Source organism: Periplaneta americana, chromosome 7 (genome assembly GCF_040183065.1).
Source record: "Periplaneta americana isolate PAMFEO1 chromosome 7, P.americana_PAMFEO1_priV1, whole genome shotgun sequence".
NCBI classification, from domain to species: domain Eukaryota; kingdom Metazoa; phylum Arthropoda; class Insecta; order Blattodea; family Blattidae; genus Periplaneta; species Periplaneta americana.
This window is the reverse complement of record NC_091123.1, coordinates 93,963,481-93,990,153: the sequence shown is the minus strand read 5'-3', so window position 1 is coordinate 93,990,153 and position 26,673 is coordinate 93,963,481.

Sequence of the window (26,673 nt, the reverse complement as noted above, 5' to 3'; positions counted from 1 at the left end):
CATTGTAATGAATAATACGAGTAAGTATATGATAATAATTATTTATTTATTTATTTATTTATTTATTTTATTTATTTATTGATATTTATGTGCTGGACAACAGCCATAGGCCAATAAAAGTCCAGCACAGTGATACAAATAATGCAATAAAATGAACAACTATGGTACACATTACATAATAGAGATAACAACAAAATAAAGAACATTAGATTACAATAATTATTTTACAAGAATTAATACTATTATATATTAGTAAAGGAGTTGATTCATACAAAAGTATTACCGATATGTGTAGAAAGATAATGCAATTAATATTAGCAAAGACATTGCCATGTCCTAATACTTCTATACATTGAATGGATCGAAATCGCATACATGTAAGTTAGCATGTTTAATACATCTGGAGACCGGCGAGGAAGATTTAGAATTTCTAATATAGAAGAGTTTGTGATGTCTCATGTCCTTCATAGGAATACGAAGGCTGATACTGTTTAGAAAGATTGACAATTAATCTCACCTTTAAGGACCTTACATAAGCATAAGTAATCGAGATCATGACGTCTGGCATACAGGCTTCGACATTTAAAGTGCTCGCATTTTTTATCATTGTTATATTCAGAGTTATTAGGCAGGAATCGGTAAGAACATAATGAAATAAATTTCCTTTGAATATTTTCCAGTTTTGCCGAATCAGAACTAGTAATAGAGTTCCAAACTACAGATGCATATTCGAGTTTCGATCTCACTAATGTATAGTATAGTATTAAAAGAGAGTCAGGTGTTGAAAAAGAATAAGTAATTGACCGAATTAATCCTAACATTCTTATTGCATGGTTATAAATATAATCAATGTGGTTGTGAAAATATGATTTATTGTCAATTAATACACCGAGGTCTCTAATACAACCTTTCCTGTTAATTAATACATTTTTTAGATGATAGTTATATTTTAGTGTAGAGGTTTTCCTTGAAAATGATATTACTTAAGTTTTGGATTCATTAATCATCATCCCGTTATCAACTGACCAATTGGTAATTGAATTAATGTCATCCTGGAGAAATTGACAGTCGGCAACACTATTGATTTTTTCGAAAAATTTTAACATCATCAGCGAATAATAGATAGTCAGAACTTTTTCTTTTGCAAATGTCGTCAATGAAGATTAAAAATAGAAGAGGTCCTAAAGTTGAGCCCTGAGACACACCACAAATAATATTAAATGGATCAGAGAGAGTATTCGAAATTCGTACGGTAGATTGTCTTTCGTGTAAATAATTTTCAAACCAGCTTACGTAGCTTACCGATAGTCCTATATTATCTAATTTAGACAAAAGAATAGAATGTGGAACTACATCAAACGCCTTACTGAAATCAAAATATATTGCATCAGTTTGGCCCTGCGATTCAACAACTGGTACAATCTGATTCAAATAAGAGACTAAGGTAGTTGTAGTAGATTTGGATTTAGTAAATCCGTGCTGTGCAGAATTTAATTTGCTTTTTACAAAAAAAGAAATATGCTTGTGAATTATAGTTTCAAAAATTCGGATTTGAATGATCCGAATTTGTAGAGGAAATTCTTATGTCCAAAATTTCGGCCATCTGAATTTTCAGTGCCGCATTCTCTTTCTTAATTTCTAACATTTCATTATGTAGACTTTTAACATAGTCCAATATGTTACTAACAGTATCCAATATAGTCACACTATTTAACCTCACGGTCTCTACCTGCACAGATAAAGAATCCACAGAAGGCAGAGAAGGCAGCTTGAGTTCTCTTGTAGGCGATATAACTTTTTTCACAGGAGAAACTAGTTTTTTAGAACCCACAGGAGTTTCATCACCACGCGACGTCCTCAAAGCACTAACACAACGCTCACAATTATAGGATGAGTTGCCTCTCTCCATGTATAAGTCATACTCTGCATCTCCCAAATTGATGCAGTCAAGATGATATCTAAAACCACAAGGCCCCGCACACTTCAAGAATTTCTGCCTTCCGAAGAACGCAGCACTACAAGCCGGGCATGTATCCTTGCTTGCCGGCATACTGATTTTCACCGTATAATAATAATAATAATAATAATAATAATAATAATAATAATAATAATAATAATAATAATAATAATAATAATAATAATAATAACAAAAAATAGTCATAATAATAATCTGTGCTACATTTTTTCCACCTTTAAATATGCTGTAGGCCTACATTTGTTCGACTTTCGATATTATGGTATCATTATAAGAAATAATACGAGTAAGTAGGCTATATGATACTTATTTTGTTTACATTGTCTCCGTCTTGTGATTGAACATCCATTCCTGGAAATATGCTATTTTTTTAGTTGTCGTTAGACAGTTTTTTTTATTTACCTACACGCGAAAAACAATGAAACAAAATTGTCTTATACTAGTTATATTGTGGCCAGGGACTAAACAAGAGAATCTTTGGTTGGTGACAGTGACTGTTGTACTCTATTGTAACATATTTCTCGAATTCTAAATATAAAAATAACATTTTTGGCATAATATTATCCTATTTATGACAATTTCGATTATTACTTAAAATATTTTACACCTATTGATACTTGTGGATCTTTATTTTATTGGTGTAAGAAAATTCATCAAATCAATAAAGCCATACGAAAACCTACGAAGAAACTAATAATTTTATTGCATTTTAAAATAACTTGCTTGTACGTAGCTTGATCGTGAATTGAATCCATTCAATTTTATTTCTTGCATAAAAAAAGTATTCGTCAATTACAAAATGCTAATCACAAATGAAATATTCAGACTAAACAGCAGATTATTTTGAGTCGTGATGATACGAGATTAAAACAATATTGATACATAATCAATATTTTGGTAGAGTATAAGTGATTTTAACTTGATTTAATAAGAAATCATGATCCTCCTATCAATTTCTTGAAGTCTAAAAGATTGCAGTCTAAATCACATGAGAGTAATGTTGTTTTTATGAAGTAACTGAATTACGAGTATGAGACAGAAGACGAGAATTTTTTTGAGGTGTATTAAACAATATTTCTTTTGGCATTATGACATATATCAGTATTAACTTTTTAAAGTAACACAAAGTATTGCCATATTCTAAGAACATGTGTTACGTCAAAGAAAATGTCTTGGTTTAGAATGAAAAGGGAGAGATTTGTTCAAGTCTCCAACAATTAATATAAAATACGAGGTCTTTTCTTATCTGTCTTAACAAAATTCCCAATTGAAGGGTTATCTTTGTCACCTTCCTGCAATTAAGATCAATTTGGTTACGTACAGACCTAACAGAGCTATCCATAAATTGATTTATATTACACAGACAGAGTTTCTCCATACAGATGGCCATTTTTGCAGTACATTGCTTTTTTAGAGAGATACAAAGGCGTAAACTTGATATCATTCGCAACATGGTAAAGAAACTGAATTGTTCTGAAACGAATAGGCCTAACACGTTTAATGAGATGATATTTGTCAAAATCATAGCGACATAATTATATTTTACATGCATGTGTATTATTCCCTGCTAACGAAAGGCTTGATATTTTCTCCTCCCACCTCAAAACTATTTTCTATTTAAAATTTTGCCTTAAAATATTTCTACCAAAAAGAAAAGAATTTAAGAAACTGTAATACTGCCTAAATTAATGTATTATGCACTCCGTCCCTAAATACAATTAATCATACTTTATAGACCACATTATATAGAGCGGTGCGGGTTTTTTTTTGCAAAATGTTCTGTAATTTCCAAAGTTTTGTTTACATTCAGTGCACCTCAAAGTGTACTCTTCGTGATTGCCTTCAGAATGTCAAGGCGATATTCCATTTCTATCAATACACGCACCAGCAGCATGTTGCTAATTTCACAGCTTTAGACTAGGATTCGTTTTGTTTTTTCCGAAGAAACAAACTGTCTTTTATGACCATATTCACTTTATTCATGTGAAAAGATGCAGAGTCTTTGAATTGATTCAATACCAAACCAACAAACCTTTCACTCTTAAATAAAATAATCTTCCTCTGTAACATAAGACCTCGTGGGTCTTAGTTGGAACTTAGGGTTAAGATACAAATTAGATTTACTTTAAATGTTATTTTAAGTGATCATGCTTCATTTAATTTAGGATGCTCATTATTATTATTATTATTATTATTATTATTATTATTATTATTATTATTATTAATTATTGATTTTTATTAATTGTATATTATTTCAATGTACCGAAGTACATATGATATTTCCATGCAGATATTCTGCGTCATCATACGATGAAAGAGTAATGGAACGGAGAAAAATTCTCTCCGGCGCCGGGATTTGAAAACGGGTTTTCAGCTCTACGTGCTTATGCTTTATCCACTAAGCCACACCGGATACAACCCCGACGTCGGACAGAACTGTCTCTGACGTAGTGCAGAGGGCGGCCACTAGAGGGAACCCAAGAGTTGGATCTCAATCAGAGACAGTTCTGTCCGACGTCGGGGTTGTATTCGGTGTGGCTTAGTGGATAAAGCATCAGCACGTAGAGCTGAAAACCCGGGTTCAAATCCCGGCGCCGGAGAGAATTTTTCTCCGTTCCATTACTCTTTCATCGTTTATTAATTGTGTTTATTATTAATTGTCATTATTGAGTGTAATTAGTTACCACTGCCACCGGGTATATACCCATTTGCTGTGTGAATACATACATACATACATACATACATACATACATACATACATACATATATACATACATATATATTTGTGTGTTAAGTAAGGGTTAAAATCTTGATTGTTTTAAAGGGCCTTGTATCCTCAATAACAAATGATAACAAATAACTGTTTGCATTAAACCATAAACACACAAAACAAAAACAAAATAGTACAAAATATTATACATTGCGATAAAACGGTGCACGGGCAACCTTTGATTGAGAAAAAATAAATTTGAGGTTACAAAAAAACTATAATTACTCCAATGCCATGAACTTACTTGTAACAACAAAATAATGCAAACCGATTAGTTGTAGAGCCACTATAGTATTCTAAAGAATGTTCTTGAAGTTGTATTTATTATTTCATTCACGTCCTGCTTGTAACTAAATCCTCTGCATATCTTCGTAATTTATCCCTGAAATTAATTCCTGAATTATAATTAATAAAATCGAAGTGTATATATAACAGACAGTAGAGACAAACATAACATTTGGCGGAACTCCTGTCTTACACGAAAACTTCAAGGTTCCCTGGGAACAATCGGGGCTTTCCGCTAATGCGTAACCTCCCCACCAGATTCTGTGGAGTGTGAACACCGATAAGGATGCAAGCTCCACTGTAGCCATAACTCATGCATTGTGGCATGGCTCCCAGCTCTCTGCGGCGATGTCTGTATGTAGGACACTAGGTTCGAATTCTTTGTTAGTACAATTTAATAATTTAATGAAATGCAGATATTATAGCATATTTACTGAACTTCATATGTTTGATTATTTTTCTTTATTATAGAGAACTAAGGTTTATAGACATCGTAATTTTATTACTGGTTCACATAAATTCTTCCGTTAATTTCCCGGTTTTCCTCCATACTATTCTGTATTTATTTATCTTCCTTCATAAATGCAAGATCTGGTTTCAAATAATAATAATAATAATCCGTGGTGCTACAGTCCTTGAAGGGCCCAGACCTACTAGCCGGCTGCTGGCCTCATGTTCACATGCTGAAGCAGAGGTGGACGATCATCCAACCAGAATGGAGGTATCGTGTGGTTAACACGATGATCTCCCCAGCAGTTTAGCTGGTTTTCGCAACCGGATTTCGCTACCTATCGTAACTCCCCAAGTGCATCACGATGCTGGGTGGAAACCGGTCCTATACACTGGCCGAAATTTCATGAGAAAATTTCTCCCCCTATCAGGACTCGAACCAGCGCGTATTCCGTAACGAGAGTCCTATGCAGGATGTCTTACACCACGACGCCACGGCGCGAGACCTGGTTTCAAATATTTGTTGTTGTTGTTGTTATTATTATTATTATTATTATTATTATTATTATTATTATTATTATTATTATTGTTAACAAATAGGCTAAAAAATTACTTTTATTTCAAAAGAATTTTAAAGATAGATACATGATTTCACAATGTCACATTGAGAAGGATGTCTTATTCCTCTCATCTCTTTGTATTCACAGTAAAATGGTTTGAAGTCATGAATCCTATACTCATTTTAAAGTGACGTAGTACCTTTCATCAAATTTCATTCCTGTTTCTCAACGCTCTGGAGTTTGACAGCAGGATATTAATTTGAATAAATAAAAAGTAGATACCAAATTATAGCTTGTTAAGGGGTAAGGTATAGCTTACAGCAATAAAATGTTTGGAAATAGTCAATATTTTTTCCTTCCATTACTGTGTCTTTTACAATATTGAAAATTGGTAGGGCTATGTATAAAACACTGTTCTTCTGCTATATATATGTTTTCACGATTAAAAAAAATATATATTTTTTTTTTTCACAATTCAAAATGTTGGCAGTTCACTGTGTAGTGATGAAGCTTTTCCCTCATAACTCAAAAACTTGTTAAATTTTTTATGTTCTGTCTCATTTATTTTATTGCTGAGACTCATGTTTACAATATCATGATATTTCAACTACGTTTCTTAATAAATAATTTTTTTTCTGTAATAGAAAATACTGTTATTTGACCATTTTTAAAATGAATTTATTTTTATCAGACAATCTATCAAAGGTAGAGAAGTGATCTTGCATCATATTGTAGATATGACATGCATAAATACAAACAAAAAATTTCAGCACAGGATGTTGGTTAGTTTTTGAGTTATGTAGGAAACGCATCATCACTGCACAGTGAACTGAATTTTGAAAAAAAAAAAAAAAAGTGTAAATAATTTTTTAAATCGAAAATTTTTTTTTTTTCACATTGCAAAAAGTAGTGTTTTACACATACTAATTTTCATTATTGTACAAGATACAGTAATGGAGGGAAGAGATGTTTCATTTTTCCAAAATGTTACTGCAGTAAGCTGTACCTAACCCCTTAATTGAATCAAGCCAGTTAACTTGTCGGAGTCGGATATAGAAATTTAGGTTAAAATGACATGGATACCTGACTAGAATTTGATGCACAGATAATGAATTAAAATTTGGAGCGAGTCTTGATGGGAATCCACCTGTTTGTGGGCAACAATTTCACAAGTAGCTTATATAAAGGAATTCTTGTTTACTGCATATGCGCAGTGTGTTGTAAGCGAAACTTATATATAATGGTGCTCCAAATTTTATTTCCCTATCTGTATATATGTCTGACTTCTTATCAACATGTTGACGTAGAAATTGATATTCTTACGCTTTTAGAACAGAATAAAATTTATAATACTTAGAAACGGTCGCCCCTAATTTTAATTATGGTCTTCTTAAATCAGAGACAGGATTTCTAAGTGTCGCAGTATACTATCTGGCATCTTGGGTAATTCTTTAACATACGAAAACTTGCTCAAGAACTTTAATGCATATCAGTACTAGCAGCTTTACGTGGTTAACACGTTACTAAGACCGCATAGTTATCTGTGAAGAATAAACTCAATAGATACCGGTATAGGAAGCTAACAATAAGCGGCTCTCAAGTTGATTACGAAAAATATATTAGACGGTATTCTTCGTGTCTATTTGTAAACAAATCCGGGTTCGGCAGACTATATGGAGTTGCCCACTGAATTATGTTCATCGCTGTCTGTGTAATAGACAATAGTTTTATCAAATTTCTGAGAACATAATTACAACATAATCCCTCAAAAGGAAGAATGATAGATGGATGGATGGACGGATTAATGGATAGATGGATTAACTTATGGACGGACAGATGGATACATACCACACACAATACATATAATAATAATAATAATAATAATAATAATAATAATAATAATAATAATAATAATAATAATAATAATAATACTTTATTGCCAGAACAAACATACATATTTCTTATATATATATATATATATATATATATATATATATATATATATATATAACACATTAGCACCCCCAGAAAGAGTAAGTTACATACTCGTGCTCAGGGGGCATGCCACATAATATTAAGACATTTTATTAAATAAGAAAGTAAAAAGAAGAAAAATGAAGAAGAAAAACAGAGATATCACAATAATTGAACTTTAAATTTTCTCTCTAATCAGTATTTTAATTGATTTTTTAAAATAAAGAGCATTAGCAATATATGTATGGATTGATGAATGAATGGATGAGTGAGTAGATGGATGGGTAACTAGATAGACAGGTAGGTAGGATAGGTTGGATAGGTAGGAAAGGTAGGATAAGTAGGTAGGTAGATAGTTGGAGAGGTAGGATGTGGGTGGGTGGGTTGGTGGGAAGCTGGGAAGCTGGATGAAAGGACGGAAGGATAGGAAGTTGACGTTCAGACGTACAATAGTACAGACAGATAGACGACGGATAGGCAGACAGACAGACAGATATATATGATAATAGAAAATTTGACTCACATATATATCCAGATAATTCGAAACTTTCATTTCCTTCAAAGGCCGTCCATAGTCTATAAACTCGTGTTGAAATTTTCATTCCTTTTAAGAAGTTTCGCTAATTTATGTCCTCGTGTTCTGTTTTTCCTTCCGTCAAATGTTTTCTAGTGTTTCATTTCATCCTTATTTTCTCATTCTGTTTCACTGATCTTTTTGCTTATTTCGAATATCTTCCACGCATGGTTTTCCTCAGCTACCAATGTATGAGCCTATATAAGTGTTGTCATTTAGCAAATTAGTCCCGCGACGCAGCGTAATGATTTAAGGTATCATTCCTAGATTTGCGCTCTGGTTGAAGGCTCATGGGGAAGAAATTTTCTTATGGAATTCGTCCAGTTTAGAGGAATGGTGCCATCCAGCATCATGATGAATTTGGAATAGGTTATCACAATCCGGTTACGGAAACAAAAACCAAAGTGTAACAACTGGGGACCATTGTGCTAACCACATCACACTTCCGTTCGGGTTGGATGATCATTTACCTCTGCTGAGGCATGTGGATGTGAGACCAGCAGCCGGCTGGTCAGCCTTTGTCCTTAGTGGGCTGTCGCGCCACGGATTTAAAAATAATTGGGAGAATTAATGGGACATTAATTAAAAATGTTTGATGGGTTATTAATTATCATAGTAATATATCTAAAAATTTGTTTTAATTCAAATTAAATTTTAATATGGTGAAAACAATCTTGTTTTATCTTTAGCATACAATGAGATGCTGTTCATGAAATAGTAGTGGAATATGTCTCTCATTAGGATTACGAGATCTAACACTTCCCATATTTATGAAAAATTAAAGTACCGGTAAATCAAATTTGTTGAATAATATATTTAAACTTAGTTAAGATGTTTACAACAATCAAAACAACGTTGTTCTTTACTATCTATTGTAACATGAAAGAAGTGTTTTTCCCATTTTGATGGATATAGTGTTTTATAAATTGAAGTGTATTTACTTGGGGAACATGATCGTCGAATACAAAAGGGGGATGGAAACATTAATTACAGAAGTTACTTGCTGGCAGAGATGCATTCGAGGAAAAATTAAAATAATAATAATAAAAAATAAAATAAATGGAACACCTTTGAATCTGTGTTCTCTATATACTGCTTATTTAAGAGGAACATATAATTTTTGCCATTAATTTCAGGGGGTTATTCTTTGAGATATTTCCGACAAAAGAAGTTTAATACAATTTTGCTCGTTTTTGTTTCCTTTTCGAAATAAGTAATAATGACCCCAAATGGAGTGACGCTATTAATATCAAATTCGTTGAGCTGTATAAGGAGAAGTGATCTTTGTGGGACCACCACCACCACGACCTTTACAAGAACAAAAATGGTCGCGAAAAGGCATTATCTGACATTGTTGGTGAGATGAACATTGAAGGATTCGGTGCTGTTGAGGTCAAAGCGAAAATTAAGGTTCTCCTTGGCACTTTCAACATAGAGTTCGCTAAACAGCATCACGGTACACCATAGACGCTACACACTAAATCATTTTTCGTCACCTACTGCCACGGCAATACTATCCTCGTGTGAATAGGTCAACGTTCAACGTGATTGGCCGGCAACTGTCTCGTAACATTTTGGGAACAATTGTCTCGACAATAGGCCTCGTGTAAATGCGGCTTAAGCGCTGTTCTGCAGCCATCTAGTATGCACACTAAAGATATATTATGTAGAAATGGAAGAAGGTTAAGTCATCGGATACATTAAAACAATAGGAAATCTCACCATGTGACTCAAAACAGCAACTGGACTATTGATAGTGCTGAGGTTATCTTGCCTGAATAGAGCTCCTGCGGGACAAAATTCCGGCACATCCGGCGACGCTGGTATAACCTCTGCAGTTGCGAGCGTCGTTAAATAAAACATAACATTCCAAAAATTAATTGCATCACCAAAGTAACTTGAATGCCTGTCTCGCGCATTCAAATAGTAGGCCTACCTAAATGCTCTACATATACGCACTCTGAATTCCTACTGCTTATGTCGACATTATTCTCTCAACTGTTTAAAAAATTATCTTCAAATAATAATAATTGAAGGGTTCGGCTGTAAAACATGGTAACCCACAAAAAGTGATAAAAAAAAAAAAAAAAAAAAAAAAAAAAAAAAACGAGATTTCGATATAGGAGGCTTTGGCCATCTGTTATAAAACTATTAAAGTAGTTCAATATTTCATTCATAGATGGTATGTGCGCTTAGTTACATTATTGCAACCAACATACGTTTCGTGTAGAACATGTTAACCATCAGGAAAATGGCTGCTCGACTAGTGAGGCGGAAGCTTTTCTCTAGAAATAGAAATAGTTTATCCACTACAAATGAGGAGGAGGATGTTAGTGACAATGAAAGTGAATACCAGGTATCACACTCTACGTCTTGTAGTGAAGATATAGATGTTCCAGTTGATATTTTGTTTAAAAATGTGTTTATAATGCACATTGAGGGTTACCATATTTTACATGAAGTGTTGATTAGTGTTGTTGATGCCATTAATGTTACTGTTATAGGATACTGCATTATCTGAAAAGAAAAATAGAGGTCTATTGCAGAACGTAGCTGATAAACGACAAGATACAAGAGAGGAAAACATGACCATCATCAAAGGAAGAGCAATGACTCGGCAATTATAGCAGTTCATGAACATATAAAAAAGCTACCTAGATATAAGAGTCATAGCCGTAAAAATAATCCGCACAAAGAGTACATGTCCATGGAGTATTCCATAAGTACCTGCTATGAACATTATAGAGATGTAAGCATTTTGCCTAGTTACCTTGTATTTATACAATAATTTGTAATATGTAGACTATTTGACTATGAGATTTGTAATCAATTTCGAATTTTGAAGAATATTCATATACGAGTATTACAATAGTATTGTAAAATCGTTGTTATTGTATGTAATTTTTGCTTGCAATAAGAAATCTTGTAATCTCTTGTATTTTGTAAAGAAAAAAATATATGTCAAGTTTCTAGTGATAAGTACAGAAGAATTTTTACTCAGGATTTTAATATCGGCTTCAAAATACCAAAAACCGATAACTGTAAACTTTGTGATTCACTGCATTTAAAATTAGAAGCAGCTGCTGATGAGAACATCAAGAAAACTCACACCAAGAACTCGAACTTCATCAGAGGAAATCAGAAGCTAGACAAACTCTCATAACTAACTATACAGAAAAAGCTCGTAATGATGAAGACTAGGCCTATCTTGTGGTGACATTTGATCTTCAGCAAGCGTTACCTACACCAAAGGTATCTCTAAGTCCTGCATTCTATCTCGGAAGCTCTTCACATACAATCTTAATGTCCATGACTGTAGTGCCAATACCGGTACATGTTTTCTTTGGAATGAATCAACTGCCAGCAGAGGATCTGAGGATATAGGCTATCATCCTGCCTTAAAAAGTACTTCCAACAAACAAATACAAAAGGGAAAAAACTAGTGGCTATTAGCGATAACTGCTGTGACCAACATAAAAATTAGACGATTATAATTGAATCGGTCATTGCAGAAAGGGGATAAGTCATAAAATCTTACTTTTGAGATAATCAATAAAAACTGTTTTCTTCTTCCAATACTGGAGTAATCATTATAAATATTTTTTCTTACTTTGTTTATGAATAGTGAAGTATAATACATCATGTTAGACATCTGACATCTCAAACACTTTTGTTTAAAGTTGTTTAATCGAACCATGACTTATCCCCTTTCTGCAAGGAATTGTTAAATATAAAAGAAAAATATATATAATTTACAATTTTGGGCTAATGTAATATTTGAAAACAAACTAAAAGTTAATAATTACAATGATAACGATGTTTTTATGTGTAATTACTACATTACTGTCACCATTTACATACTTATTTTTGCATTTTAGTCATTATTCCTACTACAGAAATGTACCAATATGTGATTTTATATCACACTTTTAAATCAAAACTCTACTTTAAACTCGTACTTAAAAACTGCATATAGGAGAGCACAATAAAAATACACTAAAGCACTACACAAAGTCATTTGTTTCAATTGTTATAGAGTGTATTGTTAGACGTTGGAAACCACGTCATTTGTAGATTTCTTGTCACAAGGTGGCCAGTTCAGGATCTCTTCGTAAAAGGAAGTGTGTTCCAATGGAATTTATTGCGTCACTTTCGATAAGTCTCCAAGTTTTTTCGTATTAATGGGAATTTTCCCATTGTATGCTTTTGTGTAGGCATTACTATGCGTCCAGAACCTGGTTTTTTCATACAGAATCTGTGTTTCCTCATTTCACTACCAATGAACAAACTGGCAGTCACACATCCTGGATCATCTATAGAGTAAACAAATTCACTGAATTGTGCTGAAGAAAACATATTCTTATCTTTCCCTTTCTTCCTCAGTGTGTCTAATGACCAGGTGGTTTTCTTGTAATACTCTGGCGACTAGTATTTAAAATTCAAAACATCATCAGTAGTAACTGATTCTACAGAAAATCTGTTGTTTGTGTTTGCCTGGTGGATCAAGGTATTGTATTGGTCTGGCACATATACCCTGTCTGTCTTTCTTAGTTTGCGCTTCACTACACCAAAGTTGCGGTCACAGGGAAGAAATGAATGGCCTCGTTGTGGAAAATAATCTCCCCATTTGGATCAGTGCAAGCAACAATCGAATTAAGGTATGATTTTTATTTTGCCCTCCACAGTTATAAGAGAAAAGATACAATTCCTTGACTGAAGAAGGGACATTATTTTCAATGTAGTTAAGAAGGAACACACTTCATTTGAAGATTTGTGGCCTATACCTTCATGATAGGAATAGAAGTGCGGCGTATGGTCTTTGAAATTGTGAATGTTGAAAATTGATGACCCAAAGTTGCGTCTAAACAAACAATGAGTAGTTTCTTACCCACATTGTTCTCCTGTCGTACGGGCTGCTACAGACTTCCCAATGGAATTGACGTTCCAATGCCTTCAGTCATTTTCCTTATCAGCTGATGGGCGCGTAACTTGTTAGATCCGCTGCACTCAGTTGCGTCACGTCGTCAGTCAGTGCAGAAAGAAGGTAAGTCGCTGACTTGTCCCCTTTCTGCAATGACTGAGCTGCTTATGGTGCTCTGCTTTGCGTTGAGAATGAGCAAATTTGTCCCATTCCTGTATGGAAATGTGTGTCTAGGCCTGGAGAAAGCAATGGCACTCTTAACTCATTTTCGCGTTTTTCATGACTTATCCCCTTTCTGCAATGACCGATTCAATTATCTTTTTGGCTCTGCCTAATATAAGTCAGAAGATTTAAAAAAATCGATCATGTTTTTCCTCAGGTCGGGCATACAATGTTGCCTTCCGATAGGAACTTTGCTCAGATTGAGAATAACGCCAGGAGGCACTATCAGAATATTTATTCACCTGATAGCTGGGGAGAAGTAATCATCAAGAGTTCTAGATCAGGAAAGCTACAAGTGGTCCAACTGGAATCATCTGACTTCTTAAAGATGGGGGAACTCCAAAACAACATTAACAGAAAGGATGTACTGTATATGGAAAACCAGTAAAAATTCGTGATGCCTCTGTTTTCTCATTCCATTCAGACAAACCGCTTTCAATGAAAATTTCAATGGTCGACATCACACATGTTTATCATCTGTAAAGTTTGAACGCAAATATGAAAGATGAAGCTGTAGTCGGGTGGTCCAGTGATAGGAAGATATTTTTCTTTTATAGAAGTCATAGTATAGCTTCATCTTATATATTTCTCTATTTCTTTGAGGTGTTTAACCTACGCGACGGGGATCAGCGAAGCGTATAATAGGCACTTTGTTCTCACAGTCTGGCAGGCGCCTATCGCATTTAGACCAGTAGACGCGCGGGAGGATATTGAACTTTAGCGTAGCGTAAGCTTCAAAAGCGTGGGTTTTTCCTTGTCAAGGAACGCGCTTGTAGCGTTGTCTGAAGCTAGCAAACAAAAGTAGCGTCTAGTGAGCGCGTCACCATAGCTAGTATTTAAAAGGGTGGCGTACCGAGACGCGTCCTCATAATATCACCGGCCGTGAGCCGATCGCGTGCTCACTTATACAGTCTACGGCCTGTGAGCCGATCGCGTGCTTACTCACAAGGTTATCGGCACTTGAGCAGATCGCGTGCTCACTCATACAGTTTACGGCTACTGTGTCGATCGCGTACATCATACAGTTTTCGGCTACTGTGTCGATCGCGTACATCATACAGTTTACGGCTACTGTGTCGATCGCGTACATCATACAGTTTTCGGCTACTGTGTCGATCGCGTACATCATACAGTTTTCGGCTACTGTGTCGATCGCGTACATCATACAGTTTTCGGCTTTCAAGCCGATCGCGTACGTCATAAAGTTCTCGGCATATTGAGCCGATCGAGTTTCTGATATAGTTCCCGGCCATTGAGCCGATCGAAGTGATAAAGTGGAGATTTCGTGCTCTTTAGTTTGTGACTCACTCCAAAAAGTAGTAGCAGTGATTTTAAACAGGCGTTAGACGAGATAATTACGTTGCCGAGATCACACGGAAGACAACAGCCAGTATTCCGTCGCTTAGACTCAAGTAAGGGACGTGATCTAATCAAACTTACTTAGTGGAACTTTACTCCTTGGTTATTTTTTTCGTGTGAATGACAAACGTCACAGTATATCCTACACCCACAAAACCACAAGGTCCCTGAGAAGAGATCACCTCTAGCGGGGGACAGCATCTTTCATCGGCGTCTCACTGGGCAAAACCGATCTTGACTGTGTCGGCGACGCGGCAGAGGAAGGAGAGGGCAACCATCACAAACGGCGCAACCAACTCGTGGCACCAGGTAAACCGTCGCAAAGAAAGAGGCCAATTGAAAAGAAAAAGTTGGAAGACATCATGGGTTGTATGGAGTGGATTCCTCCTCACTGTGCATCATTTTACACTAATTTAGTGGCTCAGGATGATGATGAACAAGGTAATGAAGAATCTTAGTAGAATATTCGTAAAGGACCAAGTATTTTGCAGCATACATAATATAGTATAATATGTCGATATATTCACTCATTTCATGTAAAACATGTTAAACCACAAAACTTGGGGTGCTCTAGTTTACTTTTATTTCATTTAATTTATTTATTTGCCTCAAATATTTCAGTTTACTATGTCATCACTTAAAAAAGTATTGTACTTGCATGATGTGTATTCGTATTTAAATTAACTATTAAACATAAATTAGAATTTCACCTTGAAAACACATGATGCCTTTTTCTCAGAAGTTGTTCTCTGTGGGTTACCATCTTTTACAGCCAAACCCTTCCATTTATTGTTCACATTATAACAGGTGGAACTACGGGAGTGCTGGAATGCTGGGCTTCTCATAATGAAACTGTGGACCCTTTAAAATTTGTGGATTGTAAGAAATGACTAAAAAATTACCGAACTTGAACAAAAATGTTCCGTTAATAATCTTTTTCTCTTCTTAATCAACATTTGGGACGCATCTGTATAGTTTTTGTGTTTTCGGACAAACTCGGGTTCCCCCCCCCCCTCTTCCAAGGCGACTAATTTCCATCCATTAGTGAGATGAAGTCATTAAAAATATTTAAGAACATGGTTCTTTTCCAGATGGATCTTATGACCTATATTAGCCTAAGCAAATAATTGTCCAAGAATCTGGTGTTCTTGTTTTATATATTTTATTTCTCTTAATCTTAATTTTATTGTATGTTTATGTCGATGTATCTATCGAAATAACTTGAAAACATGGAATTAGTCTATTGAGATTACTATGCCCAATACATGTGCTGGACAGTGATGATGATGTTGATGTTGAGTGTATACATCCGTAGATTGGATGTTCCACTCAAAAGTATTTAAATACATAATTTTATTAAATATTTAATCATTTGTTTCTAATTTACAACAGGAAGGTCTTCTTACACATTTATCTACTAGAAACTAGAGTTTTGTTACTTGTCATTTTCATTTTAAATTTTCGATCAGCTTATACAAAATGTTGCACAAGCTTTTATAGATCGTATTCATTATCAACAAACACTACATTTTCATAACGTTATAGCATATTCGTTTCGCCGCGTCTGTGGCTCACTGGTCTCCCATCTAGGCAGCCCGAGTTCGGTTCTCCGCCAGATCGTGAAAAAACTTCTGGTGGACAAAGGAAACGTTGAGGAGAGTATTTTCGGTGCATTATTCCACAACATTCTCTACCTTCCTTCGTGATTCTCTACTGACCGACCTCAATGTCAACCAGTCGCAAAGATTACAACGTGTTCATAATTCTTGTGTTCGCTTCGTCTGCGATGTCCGTCGCGCTGACCACATTACCCCATCCTTCCAAACTCTAAACTGTCTACGGCTTAACGAACGTAGAAATTTTCATTCTCTTGTTCTCCTTTTCCAAGTCCTTCACACCTCTACACCTACATACCTTGCCTCCCGTTTCTCTTCACACGCACGCAAAATAGCCTCATACTAGCCATACCAACACATAAGACTTCATCGTATTCATCATCATACACTATCTCGCTTTCGCTCTTGTGGAATACCCTACCCAGTGACATCAGAGACTGTCGGAATTTAGTAGCGTTCAAAAGCAAACTTATTAAGCATTTTGTTACTGCGTAGATTAGGTATAATTTTTACTTAGTTAATAAAAAAAAATTTTTCTCTCTTCTTAATTTTTACTATGAACTGTCTAGCTTTTATGTCTGTTAATTCTTTTAGTACTTTGATTTTTTTTTGTATTTGTAAATTCAATATTAATTCTAATTATAATTATAATTGTATTCTTTATATTGTAGTTGTAATCCCCTGGTAGAGGGGAAGAGAAGGCCTAATGGCCTTATCTCTACCAGGTTAAATAAATAAATAAATAAATAAACAAATAAATAAATTTTGTCTGCAATACCGTAGTTAAAAATAGATTGGGGTGAATTATTAGGGATAGTATGAGTGTCCGATGGTGATATAAGAAGGCTTTTGGGCTTAGCACCCTGGGCCTTATCACATACTAGTGTGTTGATAGGTTTGGATCTGTCAGTCTGAGGCAGGATGGGTCACTTGTCAGCGTCAGATTCGCGAATGCTACCCAGGCTATCTGTCCGAATTTGACAATAATCGGAAATATAGGGTGTACAACTGGCCATAGCTAGTCTAAGTATAAAGATCCGTCTCGGGTCTGGCCCTGGAAATGCCAAGTCATAGCCTATTTATTTCCAGTCAAACTGAACAATTTAAAATAGTTTTCATAAATATTCATTCCTCCCACATTAAATAGAGACTAATAAGTTATTCACATTATTGGTTCCTAGGACTTTTCACAGTTACTTTTCCATAATCATTATAATGCTACAACATGAAACGGACCTAAAAGTAGATCATGATGATGATGATGATGATGATAATAATAATAATAATAATAATAATAATAATAATAATAATAATGCAGTGGGTACTTGAGAATTGTCATATTTCGTTATACGAGTATTCTGTTCAAGTTCCTCTTTGTTACCCGTATTAATTTTCTGATTACTTACACTATACAAGATGGAAGTGAAATAACCTCGCAGATTGAGAGATGATAGGGTACAGTAAATTAATATAAAATCTATATTACGTTTTGCGATTAAATGCACGGTTAATTGGAGAATTAAGTTTGAAGTTTCAGCAGTCCGGCAACATCGCCACTAAAAACACTCTACTCGTATGCAGATGTAAGAGGCCAACGAACTCGGTGAGTCTATGTATATAAATTGCCAAGACATTGCCACGCATTCGCTTGGTGCAGTGCAATGGTTTGAATTTAGGGGGCTTAAAAATTAAATTTACACGAAAACCTTGCACGCTATTGAAATACGCCAGAGGGTTAAATTATCCGTTATTAAATTTCCTACCGCTATGAACAAAAATCATAATCCTACTCGCAATAGTTGCCGAATAAGAGATTATAAAACATTTGAGAAAAAACATTTTTTTTCTGAAAAAAAAAACAACTATGAATTTTCCACCAATATGATATTACAGTTTTTTTCGTTACATCGGATGTTTAGGAAAATGCGTATTTTCTGCGTTCGAAACTAAGGAAATTGCAGTTCTTATAGTAGCCATAGATATGGGACACCCTATTGCAATGCAGTGTTGTTTCGCTTACTCCGAAATCGACCTTGTCCTTACCCAATACTGCTACCTGACTCCAGCACTGACCTATCCCATTAATTCCTGGCTCAGTTGCCTCATGAGTGATGCCTTATTGATGGCACTTGTGAGGTTCAAACCTGTCTTCGTACAGTTGACTAAACAAGAACATGCATCAGTTATTAGTCGAATACATGAAGCGTTGGATTTCCACGCTAATAACCCGGTAAGTCCAACTACAATTTGTGGTAGACAAAGACGGTGCTTGCTGGTAGGACTTCGCGGCTCTACCGACTTCTCATTATTGTTACATTATTCAACTTTGCTCTAGAGTATGCCATTAGAAAAGTCCAGGATAACAGAGAGGGTTTGGAATTGAGCGGGTTACATCAGCTGCTTGTCTATGAGGATGACGTGAATATGTTAGGTGAAAATCCACAAACGATTAGGGAAAATATGGGAATTTTACTTGAAGCAAGTAAAGAGATAGATTTGGAAGTAAATCCCGAAAAGACAAAGTATATGATTATGTCTCGTGACGAGAATATTGTACGAAATGGAAATATAAAAATTGGAGATTTATCCTTTGGAGAGGTGGAACAATTCAAATACCTGGGAGCAACAGGAACAAATATAAATGATATTCGGGAGGAAATAAACACAGAATAAATATGGGAAATGCCTGTTATTATTCTGTCAAAAATCTGAAAGTTAGAATTTATAAAACAGTAATATTACCGGTTGTTCTTTATGGTTGTGAAACTTGGACTCTCACTTTGAGAGAGGAACAGAGATTAAGGTTGTTTGAGAATAAGGTGATTACGAAAATATTTTTGGCTAAGAGGGATGAAGTTACAGGAGAATGGGGGAAGTTACACAACACAGAACTGCACGCATTGTATTCTTCACCTGACATAATTAGGAACATTAAATCCAGACGTTTGAGATGGGCAGAGCATGTAGCACGTATGGGCGAACCCAGAAATGCATATAGAATGTTAGTTGGGAGGTCAGAGGGAAAAAGACCTTTGGGGAGGCCGAGACGTAGATGGGAGGATAATATTAAAATGGATTTGAGGGAGGTAGGATATGAAGATAGAGACTGGATTAATCTTGCTCAGGATAGGGACCGATGGCGGGCTTATTTGAGGGCGGCAATGAACCTCCGGGTTCCTTAAAAGTCAGTGAGTAAGTAATCATCGTCACACTGATGTTGTCCAATAAACGTGACAGAAGTTTGTGCGTTAATCTTGAAAAGTTACTTGTTGTTTATTGTAACTCAAATTATGGATGTGAAATTGTGGATAAATAAGTACTAGTACAGGTTTATAGAACAGAGAAACTTCTTTTCCAGTCCACTTTGTTAATTATGGTCTTATGGATATATACTTTATGAATTATGGGTGATGCAATATAATTTCAATGCCTTTTATTGCCCTATTTTTGTTGTTTTTACAGCGCCTAAAATACCATTTTTAGTGACTTAACTTCCGATGTCTAAATATGAGCTATTTCACTTCCACCCATGTCTATGAGGTTCCGAACGAAGGGCCACGGAGTAAATTGCATATTTTGCTGATAGTTTGAATAAGTGTCTATATTTTAAATAAGGAATTGTCGGTTATTTACACAGCATCACATAGTTGTCATAATTTACTAATGCACTAACGTTAAGTAAACCGATTACACTTCCCTATCTGTCTTAATGTTAAGAAAATCTGGAGTTTATCACGGAAATGAGTATTCTCTACACGCAGTTTCATCAGCCTTCCGAATTTTTGGCTACACAATGAAACAAGTCACACCATCTCACATTCCGTTTTCCTTATCATGCTTGCCATTTGATCTTAAGTTCGGAAGTTCGAAACCTGCCGAGGGAGATAGAATCTTAAGGAGATAAAAATCTTTTGAGAGTTATGGCGCGTGAAATAACACAGTTGGTGGCGAAGGGCTGCTGACGAACTTTGTCATTCATTTCTCGTCAATATAAAAATTGTGAGGTACGGTAGCACAATGGGTTCGTATCAGTCTTTTAAGTCTTCGTAGCTTATCTTTAACCCACAATTCATACTTTTTATAACAACAATGTCGAATTCCTGTAATATTGAAACTATTAAATAACACCCTAAAAATCATTAAAACTGCTCGATTAATGAAACTGATAGATGACAACATTAACTTCTGTTTCAGAACTTGAAGAGTTGAAAAGCAGTTGAGTACTAATGGCCATGTCGCCACTGTTGAAAACAAGTGCAGGGCGCACTGCGCCGTCTATCGCCTCTGTAGAGCATCATAGCTCGGAATGGGAAGTCAAAGCTTTGTGCAAACATAATCTCCCATCAGATGCTATCTAGCCGGCGGCTCGAGTCAATATTAGCTCAGAAAGAGGATGGAGCGAGTTGTAGTGTGCCTGTGTGCGAGGGAGACGGATGACTTTATTGCCGAAGAACGATCTGATCGGAGTTACTTCCGTTCCGCTGGCTGCACTTCTCCCCTCCTGACCCTCTTCCTCCACCCAGCTCTAGTGTCTAGTCTGAAATAGTTTGCATGTGGAGATACATAAATGATTTTTAATCAAAATTAGGGATTTTATCGAATTCATATGAGCAATATTATAATTCAACTTAATACAATACTTGAATAAATAAATAAATGTCATTCAACTTAATACAATGTAGGGTAAACTAGGTAGTTATTGACCAGTTTACGGTGATTGACCGCTTCCTTTTTTCAAGTATATTGTGAATAAACCACGATCGTGATTTCACTTTTTGCTGCATATACCTCTAGTAGCAACCTTTATTTGTGGTTAGTTGTCGCTGTTCATCCCACTGAGTTAGTGTCTATTGTCTGAGAGGACTGAAATCGATTGGAAATGCAACTGAACCTAAACAAGTGTAAGTAACTAGAGAAATTGCTAAGAATAATGCATCCAATAATTTATTTATTCTGCAAAGGATACATAAATTCTGGTGCTCGTTTTTACACTCACAGTGTGAGAAAAGGTATAAGGTTTCCGTCCACAGAATATTATTTTGTTAAAGTTTTTATATGACATAAAAATGCCCCGTGGTCAATCACTGTAAAGTGAATGGCCGCAAACTACAGTGATTGGTCGTTCATAAATTATTTGTTAGAATAATGACCAATTTGCTCCAATTCTATATATGTTATCGGTTAAATGATGGGGATTTTTACAGGACTGATACTATATTATAATGCCTAAGCCAGGTAAAGTGCATTATACAGGGGAAGCTTTACGAAACGCTACAGAACCTGTCCACAGTGGATTTGATTTAAATGAAGCTGCCAAGAAGTTTGGTGTCCTAAAAGCAACTTTAGCGTCCAGAAGCAAATATCCCGTTGAAGGAAAAGTGTTCTTTGGTCCTCGTCCAGTGCTGGGTGAAGCCATTTGTAATAACATCAGAGAAATGACACACACTTGCTTCTGATAAGGCACAAAAGAGAAAAATGGAAGAAGAGGCAAGAGAAGGAAGGAAGCGAATAAGAAATGAAAGAAAAGGCAGCGAGAAGAGTTCTTTTCTTATTTTTTTAACTTGGTTATTTAACGACACTGTATCAACTATGAGGTTATTTAGCGTCGATGGGATTGATGGTAGCGAGATGGTATTTGGCGAGATGAGGCCGAGGATTCGTCATAGATTACCTGAAATTTGCCTTACGGTTGGGCTAAACCTCGGAAAAACCCAACCAGGTAATCAGCCCAAGCTGGAATTGAACCCGCGCCCGAACGAAACTTCGGATCGGCAGGCAAACACCTTTGCCGACAGAGCTACGCCGGTGGCGAATAGTTCTTAATGAGAAAGATCGGAAGAAGAGAAACGAAACAGACAAGAAAAAAGTGAAAATTGTGAAAATGTGTTGTTCAATCACTAATAAATGAGTATTCAATAACTGTGCAGTAGACGGTCAATCATTAATAAGCGTGTGGTCAATAACTGTGCAGTAGACGGTCAATCACTAATAAGCGTGTGGTCAATAACTGTGCAGTAGACGGTCAATAACTGTAAAAGTGGACTTGTTGTGTTTATTTAATTTATCTTTGCATTAAAATTTTATTTTTTCTTTTGTTTATTGATTTTGATTTGTTTCTGAATCTTCACTTGACCCAATGCCTTTAAAATTCTCTCAATAAGTTACCACTGTTTTCCGCTATTTCATTGTTTTATTATTCATTAGCTTAAGTGGTCAATCACTATACAGTTTACCCTAGATCTTACTCAGAAACTGCTAAACCTCTTCTTGAAGAGAAAGTTCGAATGACTTTAATACTTAAAGAAAACTACTAATTCCACAGACGTAGTGACGCTTAATGTTTTAAAGCTGTTTTCATGTCATAATTCTAAAAGCTGATCCACAATAAACCTGGAATTGAAACGACGAGAACGAGAACGGGAAAATTCTTAAAATAAATTTATGTTAATAAGTTTTAACGCTGCCGTTCTCGTTTCCGACCACAGCCTACTAGATTCATTCTGTTGACTTCAAAAAGCTACTTCGTTGTCATATATTTTGTAGTAAGGGGCCATTGATATAATTTCTTGTTCATTCATTACTTGTAACTAACTCAGAAATTCAGTAGAATCACTTTCCATAATATTATATACTACGTATAGCCTATATGTGGAATTAAATTCTTATATTCCGTGCCTTAAGTTTCAAAATTGGTTAATCTGTGTTTATGTTGGCCGGCTTGTGGGAGAATGCCATTGATCAAGTATACACAAATAACATCAAAATATGTAATATCGACTTTACATGTCTTTATGGATATATATATATATATATATATATGAATAGCCGTTTCCGTTCTCGGTTTATTGTAAATAAAAAATCTTCACGTTCACGTTCTTCACTTCTCGTTCTCGTTCTGGTTATCGTTCCCGATTTATTGTGGATCAGCCTTTACTTGAACTAAAAATAATGTTGATTTTACTCGTAGACTAATCAAAGAGTTGCTTTGAAATATAACTTAAAGAGCAACATTTGAAAACATATGAGGTAACTTACCTTCGAGGTCGAAAATGAATTTTGTACGGTTTCGTATTGAGTATCTTGCACTCCCATTAAAATAATGTCTTAACTCGAAAGTTGTGATTTGTAAAGAATGCTATTTCATTGTAAAATACTGCTGTAAAAATATTTTAATAAATAGGTACTAAAACGTTTGGTAATTTACTATTGTAGGCCTACTGTTAAAATTTCGTACCTCCAACTAGTAAAAGAGCGTTCGAAGTACCTAATTTACGAAAGAAATATGTGATTTTCGACATAAGACAGTATTCACTGGGAGTGCGATGTGTTCTGTGTAAGATAACAGAGTCAGATCAATCGATTTTGTATGTTGTCCTATATTTTTCTCGTTTTAAAAAGGGTTACCGGTAACATATTATTCTGAATCGGAACGTAGTTAATGCTAAATATGATGTGTTCAAAAAGTATTTAGTTCGGAATTTATTAGTATAAAGTTTGCTGACTTAATATAACAGTGAAATTCGCGCCTTTACTAGAAAAACACCTTTCCACATTTCCGACATCCACCTGAGCTTCGCTATGGCAACACACTATTTTCATTCGATTGACTGAGTGTTTGGTTAATGTAAGAAACTTGAAATCATTACGCCTAAAATATACAGGATCATATACAAAGGTGAGGGAACTGTGAAAATTCTCGAGTGTGTTATGTCAGAACTTATAAAAGAGTGATATCTGATTTCAATAAAGTTGGGAGAAATAAAGAAATGAAAAGATTATTCCTAAAGAATAGTAAGAATTCCAGAAATAGTTCGCAATAATGCTCAAAATGGAGCCTACATTCAGATGCGATGACCTTCAAAACTATTTACCGCACTTACATCTAAAATTGAACAATTACAAATTTCTCCTGTCATGTTGCCATACTTTAAAGCTCTAATGGAAGCGAAGAAAGCTCATGTTCATAACACCTTAAAACAGTGATGTCAAAGCAAGCGCATTTTTCTGACCTTGACGTCGTGCGAGGGCAGCAAGCGCTAAGTATGGAAAGAGGAAGGGTTGTGTATATGAATAAGCAACCTGTTGGATTAAGAAAACAGTGGTGCACAAACTTCAAACGGAACGTGAAATTTTATGTCGTTATTTTTATATGTCTTCTTTCTGTTTAATATTATCTATATTGTCTGTGAAACAAAAGTACTAACACTGACTTCTTAATATTGCACATGTGTTTTAGCCTAAATCTTAATAACATAATAGAAAGTGAAGAAGGAATATTTACTTAAATTCCATAGTAGTATAATATTATACTGTATTAAGTGGATGAAACACATCATTCATAAAGAAAGTGATATTCCAAAGAAAGAGATTGAGTATGACATGATAAGCTGGAATTTATATTGATGGTATCTTTAGCCTTACAAAAGTAATCAATAAACTAATCAAAACAATAATACAGTACAAATCAAAGTTACCTAGGTACTGTATCTGTTTAAGTGTAACTAATATTACATAACAAAACTCTTGTCGCATTATGCTTTTAAGGTGATATTTGTGAGCAACTTCCTATCATCAGAATATTAAATTATTTTCTCGAAATCTGCTGAAGCCATAGAGCTGACATTTTTACAACACATGGGCATGTATCTTTTGCTTATGATGTAACAGTAGTTACTTTGTTAATTCATTTCCTTACAAACAATTTCCATGCGAATATTTTCAAAATTTTCAATACACTATCTTCAGTAATACGTATATACGGTGTATGAGATTTACGAAAACATTCTGTAAGGCTACTAAATAAATAGGTCTACACCTGAAAATTTCACTTTTCTATACGAAAAGTTGAGAAAATATTTCTTTTGAATAAAAAAATCAAACTTGTGAAAAATGAGCATTAAAATTAAAACTTACATTCTTATAATGCACTTATACTTCTCAGGCAAATCTAAAAATTAACATGGATACAGTTTTATATTGAATCAGTGCTGGCCATCCCTGAATATAGCTCGACCAAGCGGTATATACTACCTCTTTCGTCTGTCTGTTTCCTTTCCGCTGTAAAGCGCTCAGGCTCTCCTGGGATCTAAAAGGCGCGCTTGCTCCTGTGGGCATCAATTGACATGCCTGCCCTAAAATAAAGATTTGGTGATAATTGAAAAGAAATAGAAGATCTTCAATTCTTCGTTTCTGCACTGAATATACCTCTACATTTAAGCCTTGGCTTTTCCTGAACCGAGGCATGCGACGTGCGAGATGCGAGGCCTGCCTCGCACAAATCCGGACTACACCTCGCAGCCATAGAAACCACTCATTATCTTTCGTGTAGTCCGGATTTCTGCGAGACGGGCCTCGCACCTCATACATCGCATGCGTCGGTTCAGGAAAACCAAGGCTTAAGAGAATGTCAACGTAAAGCCTTGGTTTTTCTGAACCGACGCATGCGAGTGTTTTACAATTTTCATTAATGTACAAGATACAGTAATGGAGGAAAAAAATGTTGAATATTTCCAAAAATTTTACTGCTGTAAGCTGTACCTACCCTTAATACAGTATCTTTGTTCTTTGTAAAGTTTTACACATGTAGGCTCATTGTAATGTATTTTTTTCAGTTAAGAATATCTAAATCTGATTTCTAAGTAGATAATTTTCAGTTAGAAATAGTCTTTTCCCTTATGTACGATTTCTAAGTAGGTAATTTTGACTTACAAATAGTCTTTTTTCTTATGTACGCATAAGTCAGGTTCAACTGTATATCAGATGACCCGAAAGAAATAAATTATTATTATTATTTAAAAATTCGTTTTACCTAAGTTTAACAATTGAATACTCTCCCGTAATAAGGATATGTCTGACTAGGGAAACAATGGCCTTAGGCCTTCATAATAATAATAATAATAATAATAATAATAATAATAATAATAATAATAATAATAATAATAATAATAATCCGTGGCGCTTTAGCCCT